General features: G+C 39.0%; 1 protein-coding gene across 2 annotated transcripts in view; it reads right to left on the minus strand.

Moving 5' to 3' along the window:
- LOC5564155 (lachesin) overlaps positions 1-20,375 on the minus strand; it is a 413,190-nt gene that overhangs the window by 33,765 nt on the left and 359,050 nt on the right. The gene's annotated exons all lie outside the window — the stretch shown is intronic.

A 20,375-nucleotide genomic window follows, 5' to 3' on the forward strand; every position in this document is an offset into this window, starting at 1 on the left:
TGGTTTTCTGCTCAGAAAATAGTAAAAAGCAGAATCGATCCCTCCAGGGTCATCGTATTGGGACGAAAAAAAATGCCGGTGTTGAATGCAAGTCATTTTCATCAATCCGCAAACGACCCAAAAAAAACCCTGACAAATTTTACGCCATGCGGCAGGCCCAAACGCGTTAATTCAACAATATACTGTACTTCGAATAAAAAAAAATCTAATTGCAACGCAAAACCAGCTTCGTAACTACGTAACTACCGACAGTTATTAAAGCATACACGAAATCCTATAAAACCGATAAATAATACCGGAATCCGAATCCGGAAACATTCCGTTCTTAACCACGTATGTAATCCCGTTCATAAAGGAACAAACTCACCAAATGCTCCTGGAAGATAACGCCGTGTGGAACTAATTGGGCTGTACGTATCACCACGGGAAGCTAATTTATAAAGTAGTACGCCGTTCTAGAGCCATCAACACATACTTCTCCGACAATCATCACTTCGCACTTTTTCTTCAATCTAATTAATGCACAGTGCTTTTTGACACCAAAAGTCAATCTACCGGAATCGCACTAAAAAGATGTTCCGATCAAACAAATAGTTCGTAAATCACAAAACAAAATCTTCCGGAAAAAATGTTCTGTCACAATACGGAAACACGTCCACTCGCGAGCAAAGCCTACTCCGATCCTCGCAATCAAACAGTGTTCCCTGTTCTACAAAAACAGCTCTTTTCAGTGCTACTTTCCATATCGACCCTTGTTTGAATCCGTACTTTTGATTTTTAGGTTGATTCGTTGATGGAAATAACATTTCAATAGTGGTGGTAGGAGTCTTGAAAAACAAACCTTTTATAAGGTCACTTCCGTATACTCTCTGAATAGGTTTGTACTACAAACTAAAGGAAGCGCGAATCTTTGAATTTACTCTGAATTTCCTTCCAAACTATATAACTTTCGCTTAACGGGGCGAAACAAGAAAAAAGTTTCTCTGGAATATGCACTTTTTTCAAGGGTGAAATGGATAATGTTGAAAATTGCATCGAAACGAGAAATCAGTTCGACGCTCAAGACATTCAATACACATTTTCCAAGCAGAAAAATGAAGGCTCATCGTTTAAAGTGTGCCTCCAACCATAGTCAGTTGATCCGGATTTGGCGGATTTAGGCAGGAGATAATGGAGTTCGAGATCTCCTGCCTAAATCCGCCAAATCCGGATCAACTGACTATGGATTTACTTCCAAATCATAAAAAAAACTGTTTCGTTTTGCCGGGAGCCCTCACAAATGTAGTTAGTGATTTTGAAGAGAAGAGTAGCATTTTCACACTTCAAAAAGTTCAAAAGTTAAAGGTATGTCTACTTAGAGAGCAGCGTACATTTCAAAATATAATAAATTAGGGCGGAATTAGAAAGTTCAATACTCAAATCCAAATTTGTAATTATTTCTATTGAGATTCCTCTCAGAATCCGAAACCTCATAAATGCGTTGTTTACATGAATCATTATAAAAATTAGAGCTCTATATTGAATTCGTACAATTTTCAAGAATATTACACTTACACTTCTACTTTAATAAAGTAAAGGTTTAGAAAATCGAAACTTATGCTATCTTTCCGTGTGACATGGAAACATTTCCTAAATCCTGGAGGATTTTTTTTTTCCAAATTTCACACTCTTTAAATTAGAGATGGGCAAAACGGCTCATTAAAGTGAACGGATCCGATCCGAATCACCGGTTTTAGTGAACCGGATCTTTTGGACGGTTCAGTGGCCCAGCGGCTCGCAAAGGAAGAGTGAACTGAACCGAGGAACGGAAATAAGTTCTCTCTTCTGCGTGACATACGTCGTATCTTTCGTATCTTTTGCTCTCTCATTTGTCGTACATTCTTCCCCTGAAACTCACGACATACTCGGCAGATTGTGCTTTGCCGTTCAAGTGGGCGCTTTTTCTCTCTATCTTTCTTCTGTCTGTATACAAGTGGGCGGTGCAAATTTGGCTATATATGCTGAGAGTGCGGAGCTGTTGCAAACTGTATTTGCATGTTTGCCGTGGCGCACAAAGCAAGGCACGTGTCAAGCGTTATAATAAAGCCGAGAAACTAACATAGAAGAAAAGGGAAAAATAATCGTTTGTTATTTTCCCTGGTCACTTTTTGTCTGATCCAAATGAACCGACTCTGGCCAAAAAAGAGCCACGGATCACTCGTTATTTCGAATGATTCGGAACTTTTGAACGGCTCCGAATCTATTTATCCATTTGTAGTCTAAATGTATTATTTATGAACAGTCTTCTCACGCTAAGAACGTCTGTTCTGTGAAGGAAAATACCAAAAAGTTTGTATGCATAAATTTTGGGGGTATACAAGTCCAATTTTAGTGATTGCCCTTCAGGGAAACGAACCAGAATGGATCACACCATCTCTACTGAGTTGTCAACGAATTAAAGTGAATCAATGCCAAGTCGATAAGAATGTTATAGTTCATGCTAGCTAACCGGTTCATTTTTCCGTTGCTGCTCCGCTATCATTGCGTTAGGGCCTTTACTCTTATTTCATCAACTATGAACACTTTTACGGGTTACTTGGTCTTAATTGTCTCTAGTACAGAGCTGAATAGTTATTTTTAACCAAATTGAAACAGTTGGAAAATTGGGAACAAAATTTGCTGAGACCTCAGGAAAAAGAGGACGAGTATCATTAAAACGAGCTTTATTTATAAGCAACCAGACACTCTGTTAGCCGAGCTAAGAATACAGAATTAAATGTTTTAATACTCACGCTGCCTTCGATTCTGGTCATCTGCCTATTACTATTCAAATTTTCCACGAATCTCAACCTTTTCAGTTGTATTTTTAAATTATTTAACCTTCCTTGTGCATTGGGGTCATTTTTGACCAATTGGCACTCTAAAAGAGCTGTAACTTTGCAGGGGAAAGAGATAGAAACTGAAATTTTCTGACTTTTCCTAACGTCTGAAAACAAACATTTTCGTTCTGAAAGAAGCTTTCAGCGACGTCTAGGAAGGATGCTACATAAAAGTGACATTATGCATTGAGAGTCATCGATGATCCATGACTTTGAAACGCTATCAAAAATAAATTTTTTAACCGATTTTCGATTCTTCAAAGAATTCGTCTACGAGTTTCTCTAAGGACAGCTTTTGATCGTTACTTATTTTAAGACCGGTTCCGTTACTAGATTGTTTTAGTCCGGTAGCTTCAGCAATTCCTTCAGGCATTTTGTCAGGTGTTCCTTCAGGAATTCCTCCAAATATTATTACACGGATTTCTTCAGGAAAATGTCTACAAGTATTCTTCTAGAGATTTTGCGAGGAGTTTCTCCAGTGATTCCAGTAAATACTCCAATAAATCTTTACTGAGAAAACTCCAGGAATTTATCCGGGAACTTTTCAACAAATTATTCCAGGGATTGCTTCAGAGTTTTCTAAGGATTCCATAAAAAATCTCTTCAAAAATTCTTGTCTTTATGCAGGAATTCCTCCAGAGATCTTATAGAATTACTCATGTTATTTCCCCAGTTATTCCTGCAGAATGTCCTTCGAGCATACTTGCAGAAATTCTCCCAAGTTGCCCTTACGAGATTCCACCTGAAATTATTCCGGAGATTTCTTCAAGGTTTCCTACAGGGATTTCACCAGGAATTTCTTCAGTGGTTCTCCCTTGAAGAATTCTCCTAGGAATATCTCCAAGAAAATCGCTACATGAATCACTAAACAAATTTTTCCTAGTAATCCTCCAGGAATTCCCCGAGAATTTTTTTTACCCAGAGCTTCGCTGTTGGCCTTCGAAAATTATTGTACAAATTCCTCGAGAGGTTCCCTCGTGAATTTCTCCAACGATTTAATAGGATTTTCAGATGATCGGAATTTTTCCAAGAATTGTTCAAGGAACTTTTCTGAATAAGTTTTTGAAAAGACCCTGAATAAATTCCTGGAGGAATCGCTGGAGAAATTCTTTGAACCATTCCTTGAGCAACGTCTAGGAAAATTTCATGAAGAAATCCTTATAGCAATCCCTAGAAATCCCTGGATGATCCCTTCTAGAAAAAAGTATGGAAAAATCTCCAAAGTTTTACATGAAGAAATCTCTGGAACAATTTCTAGAGGAACTCATGTAGAGATTTTTCTGGAGTAATTCTTGGAGAAATTCCTGAAGAAATTGCTGGCTTAATCTCTGAAGGAATGCCTGGAGGAGTCTTTGGAGAAATTCCTAAGGGAGTCTCTGAAGGATTACCTGGATTAATTGATGAAAGGAGCTTTGAAGGATTATCTTGGCAAATAGCTGAAAGAATCCCTGGAAGCATCTGAGAAGGAATTCCTGAGGAAATTTCTGGAATAATCGTTGGAGGATCCCTAGAGAAATCCGTGGATTATCCTTCGAGGAATCCATGCATATCCGTGGATTTCTGGATATGTTTATTCTGGAGAAATATGTGGAAGATTCCATGTAGCGATTTTTCTAGAGGAATCTAGGTATAGATTATTCTAATGTAATCCCTGGAGAAATTTTTAAGAGGATTATCTGATAAAATTTCTGGAGGATGAATCCATGATTAACCTGCGGATAAATTTCTGGAGGAATTCTTGAGGCAATTCCCGGAACAATTTTTAGAAGGTAAAAACGAATCTCTGAAGTAATTTTTAAGGTACTCATAGAAGATTACCTGAAAAATTCCTTCGAGTAATTCACGTAGCGATTTTCCAAGAGGTATTCCTTAAGTATTCCATGAGTAACCCCTCAAAAAATTCGTGAAGTGAAGAATCTCTGGAAAAATGTAATGAAATCACTGGAGAATTTCCTGATAAAAATCCTGGAGGGATCACGTGGAAAAATCCCTGGCAGAATCCATAGAGCCCTCAAGAGGACTACCTGGAGAAATCTCTGCATGTGTCCTAGGAGGAATCCATAAAAGAATTTCTAAAGAAATGTATGGAGCTATCTTTGGTTTTTAAATAACCCCTGTAGAAAAACTTGGAGATATCTCTGCAAGGATCCTTATAGAGTTGTTCCTGGATGAATTCTTGAAGGAGTCTCTGTAGGAATATCTGAAAGAATATCAGGATAAATCATTTGAAGAATTCCCGGAGGAATTTCTGGAAGAATCCTAGGAGAAACTCCTGGAGAAATCTCAGTGCAAATTTTAAATGAGGATTCTATGAATGATCCCCTGGGGCATTCCAGCGGAAACTCTTTGCAAAATTTGAATAAAAATCTTTGTAGAGATTTTTCTGCTGGAATCCTTGCAGAAACTCCTGGAAGAATTGCTGAAGGTATTCCTGGAGCCCTATTGGAGTTGATCTCAAAAATAGTAGTGATCAAAAGTTCTTCCTGGACACATCTAGTGGCATTCCCGGAGAAATTACTGTAGAGATTACTGTAGATTATCTCGGAGGAATTTCTTGTAAAATCTCTTGAGAAACTTTTAAAGTAATTCCTGGAGAAATCTCACCAAGAGTAACTGAAGAAGATATATCGGGAGGAATACTTGAAATTATCATTGGAGATTTTCCTGAAAGAAATTCTGGGGATTTCCTGGAGCCATGTTTGAACTAGTCCGAAAACTGTGTTTGCGGTTAAAATTTCTTATTCGTCATGGGTATGGGTATTCGGATAAAATAATGTTATGTTTGTGAGACCAAGATAGCAGTAGCATACTTGTTTTTTAATTAATTATGAATCGTGGTTTACGGCTAACCAGACGAGTGGAAGTTTAACAAATACCGAAAAGCTAAACAATACATATACTTTGCAATTGAATTAAATTGACAAATTGATGTGAAGTTTTGCGAAAAAGTTACACGTCTTCTCGGTGAGAATTGAACTCACGACTCCCTGATCTTTAGTTAGGACGCAGAAGTTAACCTGAATTCGGTGGCGAGTGATGTGTGGTACTTTCACTACCTAAAAAATAATGCGCTCTCGGGCTAGGCATTGGCTATAAATAGAAAGCGTTGTGTTTGGATGGGCATCAAATTCTTCCGAAAGAGGTGCACTCTGCGAAAAAGGACTACATGATTATTGGGCTGAAAATTGAATTTAGGTTAACTTCTGCGTCCATGAGTCCACTCGTGGCGTAGGGGTAACGCGCCCTAACTTGAGATCAGGGAGTCCTCCCAGTCAACATTTTGGTTGGTATAATTTTTGTTATACATCATTCTATATGAACCAATTCAATCGTATAGAAGGCACGAGAAGGCTATATACCTACCAAAGTGAAGGCTATATGCGTACTTGGCACGACTTTTTCACACTCTCTGCGATCAGATATACGATGCCACAAAAATTGGATGAAAATAAAAAAAAGTTTCCAGCGAGTCTCAAACGCGGGACCTCTGGATCAGGAATTGTACACCTTAACTCTGTCCCATTAAGGGTTACACATCAGACGGGTGGGCCAATATTAATACATGTTTCATGTACAGCGGCATATACCGTAAAATCGGGTGTAATTGATCAGAAGGGTGAAATTGATCATCGTATCACACGATTTTATTTATTCGTAATGGAGCACAAATATCAATGTAAGCTGCAGTAAATGAACGTTGTTTGTCGTAACTATTGTCAAATTGTATGTTGTGAAGTTTTTTGCGTTTAAAAATGTTTATTACTATGAAAATAATGTAAAATTTCAAAATCATGCGCGGTGCAGCATTGATAAACACCTATGAACTTCTATTTCTAAGCAAGGATTTGAACATGGTACAAACCTGAAAGTTTGTGAGGATGCTTGAGATATATCCCCAAACCAGATTTCGTCACCAAAACTCGTACCAATTAGCTCATATGGTTGAAATAATTGAATTTCTGTTAGATATCATTGAATTCCTAAGGAAATTGCATACATTTAGGCGTTTTCCGCGTAATTCTTGAAATTTAACTATTCGTTATTTATATGAATATTGCATTGTTCAGAATTTGACAAGCATTTTCGGATTCAGGGAGCTCAAATTTGTTATGTATAGTTGTTTTGAAAACTAACAATAATGGCATTGATAAGTGATCAATTTCACCCCGAAATGAGATCCCCTGATTTTTTATTTTCGAGATATTTGTTAACCCTAAATTACATTTGTTAGAAAATTTCGGTAGGTACATGAGTCTATGAGGCTCACCTTCGTACTTGTTTTCCTGCATTTAGTTGTTTGGCTTTGTTAACATTATAGAAAACAAACTAGAAAAAACGTGAAAAATGATCAATTTCACCCGAAATTACGGTACTTTGTTGTTCTTTGAGGCCCATCGTCAGCAGATACAAAGTTTGGGTGGCAATTTTTGCTAAGTTATTGCGATTTCATACGATGCTTTCTGGATTGATATATGATCTGTCAGTTTATATAACGTAACACGATTCCATGTTGTACGATTTACGACATGTTTTGTTGTCAACACAGATTGTCGTTTATGAACCGTATTGGGGATTTATATACAACTTGTATTAACATTGATGACGCCTTATTTAGCATCTTGCGCGATTCTGATTTTGGACGCATGAATATGTGATTTTGGATGCACATTCTTATACGATACGTGGTTCACTGGGCTGCGTTCGATTCTTACCGAGAAGACGTGTAACTTTTTCGCAAAACTTCACATCAATATGTCCATTTAATTCAATTGCAAAGTATATGTAATGTTTAGCTTTTCGGTAGTTGTAGCAGTAGCGGTAAACACGCAGCTTTTCAGCAATAAATAAGCAAACAATAAAATTTCAAATTGTGACAACTTTTTTATTTCCCGATATTGTTGCACCATTTTTTCACAAGTTCTCAAAAAAACTCTTCAAGTTTAAGCTCGATATTTATCATTTATTCAACTGAATCCGGAGGTATTCCAAAGTTCCTTGGGGGACCAACGCGTAGCCATAGTCCACGTAAATTTCTCAGGCTACAGATTTGTTGTCGTATTTGGCTATTTGCTCTTAGAAACAATTCATTAATGGGAGTCTGTTGTGAAAAAATGAAGCAATTTGGTGCATCCGTCTTTGAGTAATAAGGATTTTGGTTTCTAATACCACGTTGGCCAAATAAAGATCTTGAAAATATCGGTGAACATCATATCGTAATCTGCAGATATCTCCAAGAATACTGAACTGATTGGTATGATATTTTTTCAGAGTAGAAACTTATTGTATAGTATAGTGCACATTTTATTTTGTTGATAAACTGATTAAAACAAAATGGCCGATAAAGGCATTTTATATGGGGAATGTCGATCCTCCAAGGAACATCGGAATATCTCCATAACTAGATCACCAACGATATATCAACAGAAATTCTTAAACTGTAAGAGTTTTTTTTTTGAGAATTTGTGAAAAAATGTTGCAAAAATGGTAAAAAAAGCTATTACTATTTGACTATTTTTGTGGGGTAAAAACTGAAGCTGCTGGTTACACAGGTTAAAAGCAATCAAGCTGGCAAACTTGCATGTAAGCAGTGTCTGCATATTTCAAAATATAGTCAACAACGCCGACCCTCAGTAGAATCCATCATTGTTGATTTCTTCTTTGTGTGCATATTTTGCACGAATTTGGTAGAACGTGCATTCAGTTTTTCAATTACTTTTTATTCACTGATTCTCAATCACTTACTGACATTCGGTGGCAGCAAATTCAATTTCGTTTATGAAAAAAATCATTCCATCAGAATATCCCACACATCACATTTCCGTTTTCTTACACCAGTAATATAAAATTCTCAGTTTCAGTGCCTCTAAGTGAAATTGAATATTGAAATGATACCAAAAGTGGATGGAACTGATTGTGTGCGTGTGTTGCACCCACTCTCTTTCTCGTTGCAATCATTCTCATAGTCAGATTGGCTTCGTGCTAGCGGAGTTTGTTTTTGTTCGTTTTCGCACTGATCGGGAATCATTCGGCTGAATTTTTACGACACTGCATGTAAGTAACGTTAGTTCAACGCTCTGTCATTGTAATCATCGTCATCATTGAAACTTCAAAAGCAGTTTTCTGTTCAAATCTAAAATTATTCGATAAAAATGTGTTCACTGTGTTTCGGTTGGAGAATAGAATACAGTGAACACATTTTCCAGTATTAGTGATGGTGTTGCGACTGGTAGGATTATTGTAATTTTATGGCTTTCTCGTTCTTAAAAATTAAAATGGCTTGTTAGACTAAGCCCGACGTTTCGGTCGCTTATGCTTAGCCAAACAAGCTGTTTTAATTTATAAGCTTAGCTAGCTTAGCTTAGACTGACTACACATATCAATGGTTGCTATTCCGTGATTGACCGAAGTCAGTGAAAATGCACAAAGAATCAACTAGAAGTTTGGCTGGGATTGGCCATAATCTTCTTCAATGTGCATAATTCAGTGCCTCTATTTATACAGGGTCAATAACGGCGCCGGCCACGTCCTTGCAGTCAGGTGGGATTGGGGGAAGGAATGTTAGTGTGTAACCTTTGCTATTTGGAGACCGTGTTTGCCTCTGCATCTCCACAAAGGTTACTGGGAGGGATGTTTATTAATGGGAAGGATCGTTGGGTCACAGGATTCACTTTGATAAGCGGTTAGACCATGATAAATAATGATTTGTGAGATATATACATGCTTATTTGTAAATATAATATTTTCATTTGATATGAACTATTTCTATGTAGAGGAAAATTATGCCGACACTTGAGGTGACGAACCATTCAAAGATTGTTGAACAAATACCTAAATGTAACATTCCTACAGCTGTCAGGACGAAAGCATGTGTTATTATATTTTACTTATTTGAAAAGAAACAAAAAACTTGATTGGTTGGAACATCATAGAACACTCTTATTCTTATGCCGACACTTACGGTGGCGAACCATCCAAAGTTTGTTGAATAAAGAGAACTTTTCGCAAGTCTACACTTGTAGTGTCGAACCATTCAAAGTTTTTTTAATTACAAAAATAAAGGTAAAAAGGGGTGTTCTGATAATAAAAAAAAAATGTGAAACATGAATAATTCATGAATCAGAGTTTGTGTCGACACTCACAGTGACGAACAATTCATAGTTTGTTGAAAATTCATATTTACGTCCCACAATTGTAACGATTAAATGTGCAGTCATACATATTTTATAGATTAGAAATAGTAGCATGAAACGAGCTCACCAATTGATCCTTTATCCTTCACTATGCAGCCACAATCCACTCTCAGCCTCACTCGTTTGCTCGGCTATATAAAAGCACTCAGAAAAAAATAGGCGCGCGACCCGAAAAGGAAAAAAAAACTTGGCTTTCTTGACGCACTGCCTAGCAGCAAGCGTCAAGGTCAAAGGATCAAAAAGAACTAACCGATCATGCCACTTTTTCACTTACTAGACCGACGCGCGACATGTTTGATCCTGCCCTCGTCGCTGGCCCTCGTAGGAGCAAGCGTCAAGGACGAAAGATCAGACAGAACTCCAAACAAGCTGTTTTAATTTATAAGACTGAGAAAGCCATAAAATTACAATTTTCCTGTATATATTTTTGATTTTGTACGAAAAAACTGGTTTGAAAGTTCCGAAATAAATGACGGATTCTGCCCTCTTACCTGAAAATGATATATAGGGTATCCGTCCTATTATAGAGGACTTTTGCACAGTGTTCAAATTGATATCGTATTTCAGTGGCCAAAACCTAAACATTGTCATATATTGCAATGCGAAGATTTGCAACTATCCATTATCTAGAGTAAAGTGAAGTGGAAAAAGTAAATTTTGAATTAAACTTAAGTTTTCAACAGTTAATATCTCAAAACCAGATATGCTGTGATATCTTTGAAAACGGCAAAAGATTTAGCGGTATTCAAATAAGTATAAAGCGGTTTTAGGTGCTATCTTTTTGCACTCGCACAACACGAACCGGACACGACGTCACAACAAAACGAAAAATATCCTCATCCAATCAGCTTGCTTTCTTAGTAATTTTGAACTTAATGATGGTTTAGAGAATCGAAAATAAATTTGTATCAATGAACCATTCAAATTTCAAAATAAGCATTTTATAACTCCTAAATTTTTACTCAGTGGTGGAAATGTTCGCATCACGAAGCACCTCACGAATGTTAGCCAACACAAAAAAGCATGACAGACTCGCGAACAGGCTTGGTGTAAAAAATATCACTCCTGTCTGCTTGGGAAAATATACCGAAAGGAATAGTAAAATGTTCGCAGACATAAAACTATCACGAAAGAACCAAAATCACAACATAAAAACCATAACAGTTTTTTTTTCACAAAAGAGCAATTGACTCTGAACAGCTCCGAACACGTTCACGAATCACTTTGGCTTCGTTTACTCGCGAGTCTGACAGGTGTGAGTAAATCAGCACTCTGATGTTCGCCACCTTCCATCTCTGCTTTTACGTAACGAATTTGATTGGTTCCAAATAAATCTGAAAGCTAATGGATCTTGCTCTTAGCGTTACAGTAGTAGGTACTTTCAACGGATATTTTAGTATACATACCAGCTTCAATTTTGTCGTTTATCCCTAGTAATATGTAAATTAATATTTGAATTGCTACAATAGAGAAATGATATTTTTTCATGTTTAGTTGCTGCACTGTAACATTTCTACCTTTGCATTCGCTGGTTCGGCATAGTTACGCGTTTCGCATCGTTATTAGAATTTACGGCACTCCGAAGGCATAAGTCGTAAACACAACAATTTGACCATTCCCGGTTGGGCTTATATTTTATCGTTCCGTTTTTGGACACAATAATTTTCTACGAAGGATGAAAAGGCAAAAGTTTTCCTTCCTGGCTTTATGTTGTTTCCATGCAGCTACTGATGGCCGCTGGTCGCAGACTCAATGCCACAATTTCGGCTCATATGGTACCAGCACAAGAATGTGGAAACATTTTGTGATACAAAACTTTCTGCTGTGGAAATGCCCATATTGCTGCAGAAAGTGCATCCTTTGGTCAGAAGCAATGTGGGATGTGGGCTAAGTAGAGGTGGATTTTCCACCACACACGGCAACGCGCAGCAGAAGCAACGAAAAAAATAATGTTGGCATCTTTGGGTAGAATTTTTCTCTTCTGTCCCAACTACAAAACGGCTGATGCCGCTCGCTGTCGGGATTTGGCCCGTTCAGTTTTAATTACTTTCCAATTGCTGGAAAGCTGAATTGTTTTCAATTAATTTTTGAAAAATTGCTCTCTTCCGGTACGTACGGTAAAAGGGGCGGCCAGTCATAAAATATTTAATGAGAAAAGTTGAGCGGGCGTAAGTTTGTCAGTTGAGAGATTAATGTTGGGATGGACCACTGGGATGGACGACACGGTTGCGAAACCTTTTATTCTGAGCTGGCGAGTCCAGATAAAAATGACGAAGCACAGGTTGCAACTGATTCGTTGGCAGCAAGAAAAAAAACGGTTCGGCAAAGTGTAAACCCTTAAGTTTTTGGTACAAACTGGGCATTATTATTATTATTATTATTATTCACTCTATAAGCCATATGCGAAATCACTACCAAGAACTGTGTGGCAAGTTCCCAAACCCAGTTAAAAGTTAAAGAGAAAATGATTGTATCGATTTTGGATTGCATTTGGGTCCCATAACAACTGTGCAAAATTAAAGCGTGATCGGTGAAAATATAATTTAGCGCCAGGCGCTCAAAGTTTGTATGGAATTTACTATGGGACTATTTATTTTACTTTAGCTCGAAAATTGTTTAATTTATTTTTTTAATCTTCTTAAACATTAAAGTTATAAGTAGAGGAAAACCCTAATTTAGTACTATACCGATTAATTCCTCTATAGTTTGTATCTTTTGACAGATACGCGTATTTCGACCTCAACTGTAAGGCCGTTTTCAGTGTCATGTACTAGACTCGACTTATCCGTCGAAGATTTATTATCACTAAAGTTATAAATTGTTCAAATTCCTAAAATTAAATTTAAAAAATCTAGATCGTTTCAAGTTTTAGTAACGAGTAAAGCTGTTCTACACGAAAATCTAATTTGATAAGATAGACACTAGTGGTTTCCTATGGGAAAACAAGTTTTTGTGACTGATTGTAATAACAACATTTTTTACCTTGCTCAAGTAACCGACTATCACTTTTTTCGCTTTGCGTGCTAATGTAGGGCTTTTATTGAGCTGAGAAGTACAAAACGGCGGATAAACGGGCTTGAATGACTTCTTTCTATATTCGATAAATGAAGCCTGAACAAAAGTAGTTTCCAAAAGGCTAAATTTACTTACATAAATCTCATGCTAATATTCCCACAAATTTCTAATAATTAAGCTCACCAACTTCTGGAAAGGATTTATGCAGTCTTTTTGGCAGGTTTATTAAAATAGGCTACTTATCACAAAAACTTGAACAGAACTCTTAAAGAATTGTGGACACGACTTTTACGGTCACAGTTCTCACAAAATTTTACATGATAAACCTAGATAAGATTTTGATAGAATGTTAGGTGAAGTTACAATTGAATTATGAGTAGGTATCTTTTGAAATACTAATGCCGACACTTAAAGCGACAAACCAATTATTGTTAGAAATAAATTCATGAATTTAACATTCATCCTGTTGTCTCGGTACAGACGTGACTTAACGAAGCGCGGCGGTGGCTGCTTTTGGACAGGACTTCAATGCAGACAGAATTGTAAGCAAAATGATAGGCGATGCTAATCTTTGGAATCTGGTGGAAAAAATGGTGGAGGAGATAACATCTATCTTGCAGAGAAACTGGCGGGAAGAACAGCGAAGCGAGAGGCAGAGAGCAGTGCCTGGCATCGGGTCGTCGGGGCGCTAATGAACCGGAAGTCAACCCCCAACCGGAATCGTTTGACCGACCTCGGCACTCGAGTCAGCCTGACGAAGAAAGAAGACTCCCCTGCGATAGCCGCCGGTAGTCGGGGCACCATCAGTGCGGACGTCTCCCCAACCGGTACTGGTGACAACCTCCGACGCCGGGGGAAGTCAGAAGGAGAAGGAAGCGAGAAGAGATGAACGATGAGAGGAGGCAGAAAAGCGGAAGAAGATGGAACGGCAGTCTGCTCAACATGCAAGAGCAAACCACTGGCAGACTGCGCAGAGTGCAAGAGCACAGAGCGGGAAAACGTCAAGAACGTAAGAGAAGTGCTGATGCACAGCCCCCCCCCCGAAGAAGTCGCATCTAGTGGAATCCGGGGGGATCCAGGCTACCGCCGAAAGTGAGGACTAGGAATCCCACACAGTGCCAATAATTAACAGGCCAGGTTTTTGAAACTTTTTTGATACCCCACTATAATATAAAAAAAAAAGACGTGACTAGACGGGGTTGCAAAATGGTGAGTCGACAACCAGGAAGGAGCGTCCAACATAGCTCTAGTCCTCACAAGCCCCTATCTCACGCTTCCACAAATATAACCATGACAATCAAAATGGATGCCAGTAAATTCTGATTATGGTATACTGGTCACAGCGCAGAACTATGGACAGGACACGGATTACGGATTAGTTACGTCGACTAACAGTCGTGGGCTGGCAGTATCTCTACGACGAATAGGACTATGAGGAGACTCCCTCGTCTTGATAAAACCTTGGCAGGCCTTCGTGTATGTACGAAACTTGTCATCAACCTCGGTTAGTAGTAGGCTCAGATGTAACATTCCTGACTTACGCCGATCCGGCTCTGAACACAACCCCCAAGAAAGATTGCGTCAACCCTATGGCTTAGCCTTCCTACTGGAATAGACAACCATCGGATCACGAGAGGCGACTATATACAACGAGCGGGGATAGCTCCCCGAAGAGTAAACCCAAACGAATGGAGCAAATAATCGATTTGGATAGAGAATCTAATGGAGGGAACGCGACAGTATTCGCATGGAGCGGAAAGATTCAGAGCCAGCGCTAGCAGATGCAGCACACCGAGTGAGCCAACGGGAAACCAGCGGGATGCAGGTATCCTGAGTCAAGTGTTCACACCAAAGTCGGGAAATAGCATCGCTCAAGACGACCAGCAACATGAGAAGTCGGAGTTGTCGGAAGTAAAGAGGAAGGTCAACGAACTGTATAAATTCGTTAAGACCAGAAACAATGTCCCCGTCAGGATCAAGCAGCTGGTCACGAGTATCAAATCCTCCGTTATAGCGGCAGAACACGAACAGAAGGAATTACAGATTAGAGCGGAAAAAGCCGTAAAGGCATTGATCTCGGTGAATGCAACAGCCGGATCACAGGAGACGCCTAGGAGCAATCCAACCACCCGCTTGCAGAAAAGGAAGGATCAGGAATACATCAGGAGAAGAGGAAGATCCTAAAAAGCAGAGAAGCGACAAAGAGTGCATCAGCGAGCAGAATAATGGCAGTGGATGGCACACCGTGAAAGGCCGAAAGGAGAAGAATGTAGCCCGTAAGGAGAGGAATAGGAAAAGAAAAGAATCGAAGAAGAAATAAGAACGACGATCACCTCGTGAGCGGTTCAAGGGCGATGCTGTTGTCATTGAGGCAAGTGACAAGACCTACGCGGAGACTTTCAGGAGAGTGAGGGAGGATCGAGAGCTGAAGGAGCTGGGTGAAAACGTGGGGGCCTTTCTTAGCCGAGTGGTTAGAGTCCACGGCTACAAAGCAAAGCCATGTTGAAGGTGTCTGGTTTCGATTCCCGGTCGGTCCAGGATCTTTTAGTAATGGAAATTTCCTTGACTTCCCTGGGCATAGAGTATCGTCGTACCTGCCACACGATATACGAATGTGAAAATGGCAATTTAGGCAAAGAAAGTTCTCAGTTAATAACTGTGGAAGTGCTCTTAGAACACTACACTGAGTAGCCGGCTCTGTCCCATAGTGCACTATGGTCCAGGAATCAGTTTTACGCGGAAAGATGCATTTTGAGCTTTAGAATGAAACATTAGACAAAAACGGTCTTCTACAAAGTTGTTTGTATTAGTTGAGCCCTTTATTTGGTTTTATTGAAAATAAGAGTGGACCGCATTGTCATAGAAATTGTGTAATTAACTTTCTTATTTCTAGAAATTCTATTATACATGCTTCAGCAAAGTTGTAGACCATTCAATTTCAAGCAACTTTGCTAGAAAAAGTTTTTTTGTATCTCTTAAATTGACCGATTTTGAGCTTTTTTCCTACAGTGACATAGGGTGGTCCGAATAAAACTGGTTTTCTGGCTTTAGAGTTTTCAATTCAAATTTCTCATCAAAGTAGTCTATTAAACACTTTTAGAACTTTAAAATATGCGTAATTTGGTGAGTGAAGAAACTCGCTATCTCCTTCCATAAGGAGTTATTGTTGTTTTTCTCTCAAAAACATGCCTACTTTGATTGTGAATATCTCTGATTGGGGCAAACATAAAAAATATATTTTTGTTTATTATATCAAAAATTTACAGATGTGTTATTTTTGTAACTCTAAAAAAATGTCTTGAAAGTCAAATATTTTTTATCACAAAAACATTAATAACTTTTGAACTAAAATAGATATCAACAATCTTTTTGCATGAAAATTTGCGTTTTGTTAAGTTCTAAAAGTCGTTCATAGACGACATTGACGAGAAAATAATATTAAAAAAACTAGAGTTGAAAAACTTATTTTTGTTGGACCACCCTGCGATGATAAGGAAAAAATGCACTAGATTGGTCAAATTTGGAGCTACAAAAAAACTTTTTTTTAGCAAAGTTGATCAAAATTTCAAGTTTTACCGCTTTTCCTAAGAGCATATACCAGTATTTTTGCAAATAAAAGAGTTGATTATATGATATGTGTGATATTGTGGACCACCCTAATTTCAAATGACACAGTATGAAAGCTTACATTTTTAGAGACAATTTTGTAGAAGATCATTTTTTGTCTTAAGTTTCATTTTCATGCTCAAAATGCAAAATAATTAAAAAATACATTCTATGGAAATCTTCAAAATAGTTTTAGAGCCCTATCTTTCTCTTTTCAGATTTCTCGTCAAAGCGGTCTATGAGCGACTTTAAGAACTTAACAAAACGAAAATTTTCATGTAAAAATATTGATGATATCTCTTTTAGTTCAAAAGTTTTTAAAGTTTTTCTGCTTATAATCCTTTGTTTTTCAAGGCATTTTATTAGAGTTACAAAAATAACACATCTGTAATTTTTTGATATAATATACAATTTAATTTTGTCTTTTGAACGCCGTCAAAAGATATTTTTTATGTTTGCCCCAATCAGAGATATACACAATCAAAGTAGGCATGTTTTTGAGAGAAAAACAACAATAACTCCTTAACGGAAGGAGATAGCGAGTTTCTTTTCTCACCAAATTACGCATTTTTTAAAGCTCTAAAAGTGTTTCATAGACTACTTTGATAAAAATTTGAATTGAAAACTCTAGAGCCAGAAAACCAGTTTTGTTTGGACCACCCTACCCAAGTAACCAGTAAGCACGATGATGCGGCACGGTAACAGCATTATATGCGTATATAGGGTAATCATTTGATGCATGTCAGTTTTATATACGCATATAATGCTATTATAATGCCAGAAAAGGCGAAATAGCGTGCCATTATAGTGCCAAGATATAACCGTGCTTCTCTGCACCACTAATGCTGATATAAGACCACGTGAGAAGCGTCAGTTGTTTTCGCCAGGTTTTTAGCGCGAATATTTTGTGTTTTCGCGTATGCAGCCAGAGAGCTTTTGCGTATGCGGCCAAGCAACTGGTACACGAGGTAAATAAATGAATGAATGAAAACGGAAACCTCTAATAGTATGCAAAAAATGTAATAAAATGATACAGATAGTACTTCTCCGTATCAGACATATTCGTTTTGGTAGTTTTCATCATTTTAAGGACTTTCAATTGCCACATTTTGTTCCTCGTTTTATGATGATGAAATTTCTCATTTTGCGTCTCGAACCTGCGACACCCGTATTGTTGAGTTGTTGTCCTGCTCCTTTGCTCCTACAGCCACATAAGATGAATAGTATTGGAAAGAAAAGTGACCAATTTAAACCATCACTTTTCCCCGTCATAAAATCTGCAATTGTAGTAGTGAGAAGATTTATGTTTGACTCCCTCTTACCACTATATGCAAACACAAAGCACGTGGTATATCTGTCAAAAACACTGGATGGCATTTAAACATGCCCTGTATTCGAATATAAAGCCAATATAGTGCTTATTTAATGCCTGTATGCATCAGGCTTAGAAGCATTAATGATGCTGTAATAAGGTTTCTATGCAGCGGAAGTGCTGTTATAAGGTGTGTAAGCATTTGTGGTGCTATTATAATGCATGTACGCATCTATGATGCTGATTAAGGGCTTATTATTAGTGCTTATGGTTACTTGGGTATGTCACTGCAGGAAAAAAGCTCAAAATCGGTCAATTTAAGAGATACAAAAAACTTTATTTGGCAAAGTTGCATGAAATTGAATGGTCTACAACTTTGCTAAGCCATGTATAATATAATTTCTACAAAAAAGAAAGTTAATTACACAATTTCTATGAAAATGTGGTCCACCCTAATTTTCAATAACACCAAACAAAGGTCTTAACTAATACAAACAACTTTGTAGAAGACCGTTTTTGTCTAATGTTTCATTCTAAAGCTCAAAATGCATATTTCCGCGTAAAACTGATTCCTGGACCACTGTGCAGTGGGGACGTTAATGCTAAGAAGAAGGCGCACCCAGAAAGGAGATATGCTCTTTCAGCTCAAAAAAGACCCTTCGATCAAGAGTTTGGCCTGCCGGAAGCTCGTCGCTAAGACGCTGGACAACATGGTAAGTGTGGTGCAGTGATCGAATGTAGAGAACAACAGAAGAAGGCGTGAAAGGTGCACTGTTGTCTCAATGCAACCTGAAAGAAGCACAGCAGTCCATCCGGCTGAGGAAAGCTTACGGGGTATGCAAATCGCGACGTTCCAATTATCAGTCACAGCAGCCTTGTCGAGACTGGTAAGGTCAAGGTGGGATGGTCGTTCTGCCCGCTGAAACTGATCCCTTCGCCAGACTAATTCGGTGGAGAGTTGCTCCAGATGCATGGATTTCGTCTACCGGGCAATCAATTGCTAAGCCCTGGAAATGTCCGAACACTGTGTAGAAAATGTGGTGGAAAAGGTCACGTTGGCAGGGAGTGCCTGAAGACACCTTGGTGCATGCTGTGCATAGCGGAGGATGGTAACGCCCATACGACGGGTGGCTTCAAATGCTCCAAATATCAGAAGGCGAAGGCAGGGCAGTGATGATGATGAAGATAACGCAGGTGAACCTCAATCATTGCGACGCCGCACAACAACTGTTTTGGAAGTCGTCAACGGAAGTCGTCAACGGCAATTAGTTAGCAGACAGAGCAGAGATGACGGCAATCCAAATAATGGGCCGTTTCCCTATCCAAGAAGTAGTCGAACGCTCATACGAGGGTTTCGTGGTCGTAAAAATTAACGGAATCTTCGTGTGGCCGCTGGAGCAGTACACCCAGAAGTTGGATGTGCTAACCGACAAGCAGATCGGTCGAACGCCGGTAATCATCGGAGGAGACTTCAATGCCTGGGCCATCGAGTAGGGTAGCAGGCTGACCAACGCGAGAAGATACAGTTTGCTGAAAACTTTAGCGAAGCTCGACGTAAGGTTGTGCAACGACGGTTTCGCTAGCACATTTCGCAAAGACGGTAGGGAATCCAACAACAACGTGACCTTTTGCAGCATGTCGCTGATCATCAATATGAACTGGAGAGTTAGCAAATTATACACCCACAGTGACCATAAAGCGATCCACTACTGCGTTGGCCAGAGAAGTTGTACAGTATAGCAGAGGTGGAATGGAGAACGTAGGTGGAAAACGAAGCATTTCGACAAGGATCATTTCGTCGAAGCACTCCGAGCAGTAAGTGGCGCTCTAAATATGGACGCAGGAGAGCTGACAGAAGCGTTGGCGAGAGCGTGTGACGTAAATATGCCGAAAAACTTGGAGCCAAGGAATCAGCGGCGTCCTGTATACTGATGGAGCGACAGACTCAGCACTCTCCAAGCAGCCTGTTTAAGAGCCAGAAGACGCGTGCACAGAGCTAGATTGGAAGCCAGCATGGAAAAACGTAAGGTGACCTACCGGCTGGCCAGAGCCGCATTCAAATGGGAGATGGCGACGAGTAAAACGAACTGCTACAAGGATTTGTGCCGGGAAGCTGACGCGAATCCCTGGGGCACCGCCTATCGAGTAGTGATGGCGAAGATTAAGGGCCCAGTAACACCAGCTGAAATGTGCCCCGATAAACTACAATTGATAGTGGACGGTCTCTTTCCTACGCATGCTCCCACCGCGTGAATCCGTCCACTGACGTAGATGAAGAAAATGCCGGTATCCATGTTTCTCACGCCGTGCTGATAACGGTTGCGAAAGGATTGAAGCTGAACAAAGTTCCCGATCCAGATGGCATCCCCAACGTAACGCTAAGGGCAGCAATCT

This window comes from Aedes aegypti, chromosome 2, assembly GCF_002204515.2.
Source record: "Aedes aegypti strain LVP_AGWG chromosome 2, AaegL5.0 Primary Assembly, whole genome shotgun sequence".
NCBI classification, from domain to species: Eukaryota; Metazoa; Arthropoda; class Insecta; order Diptera; family Culicidae; genus Aedes; species Aedes aegypti.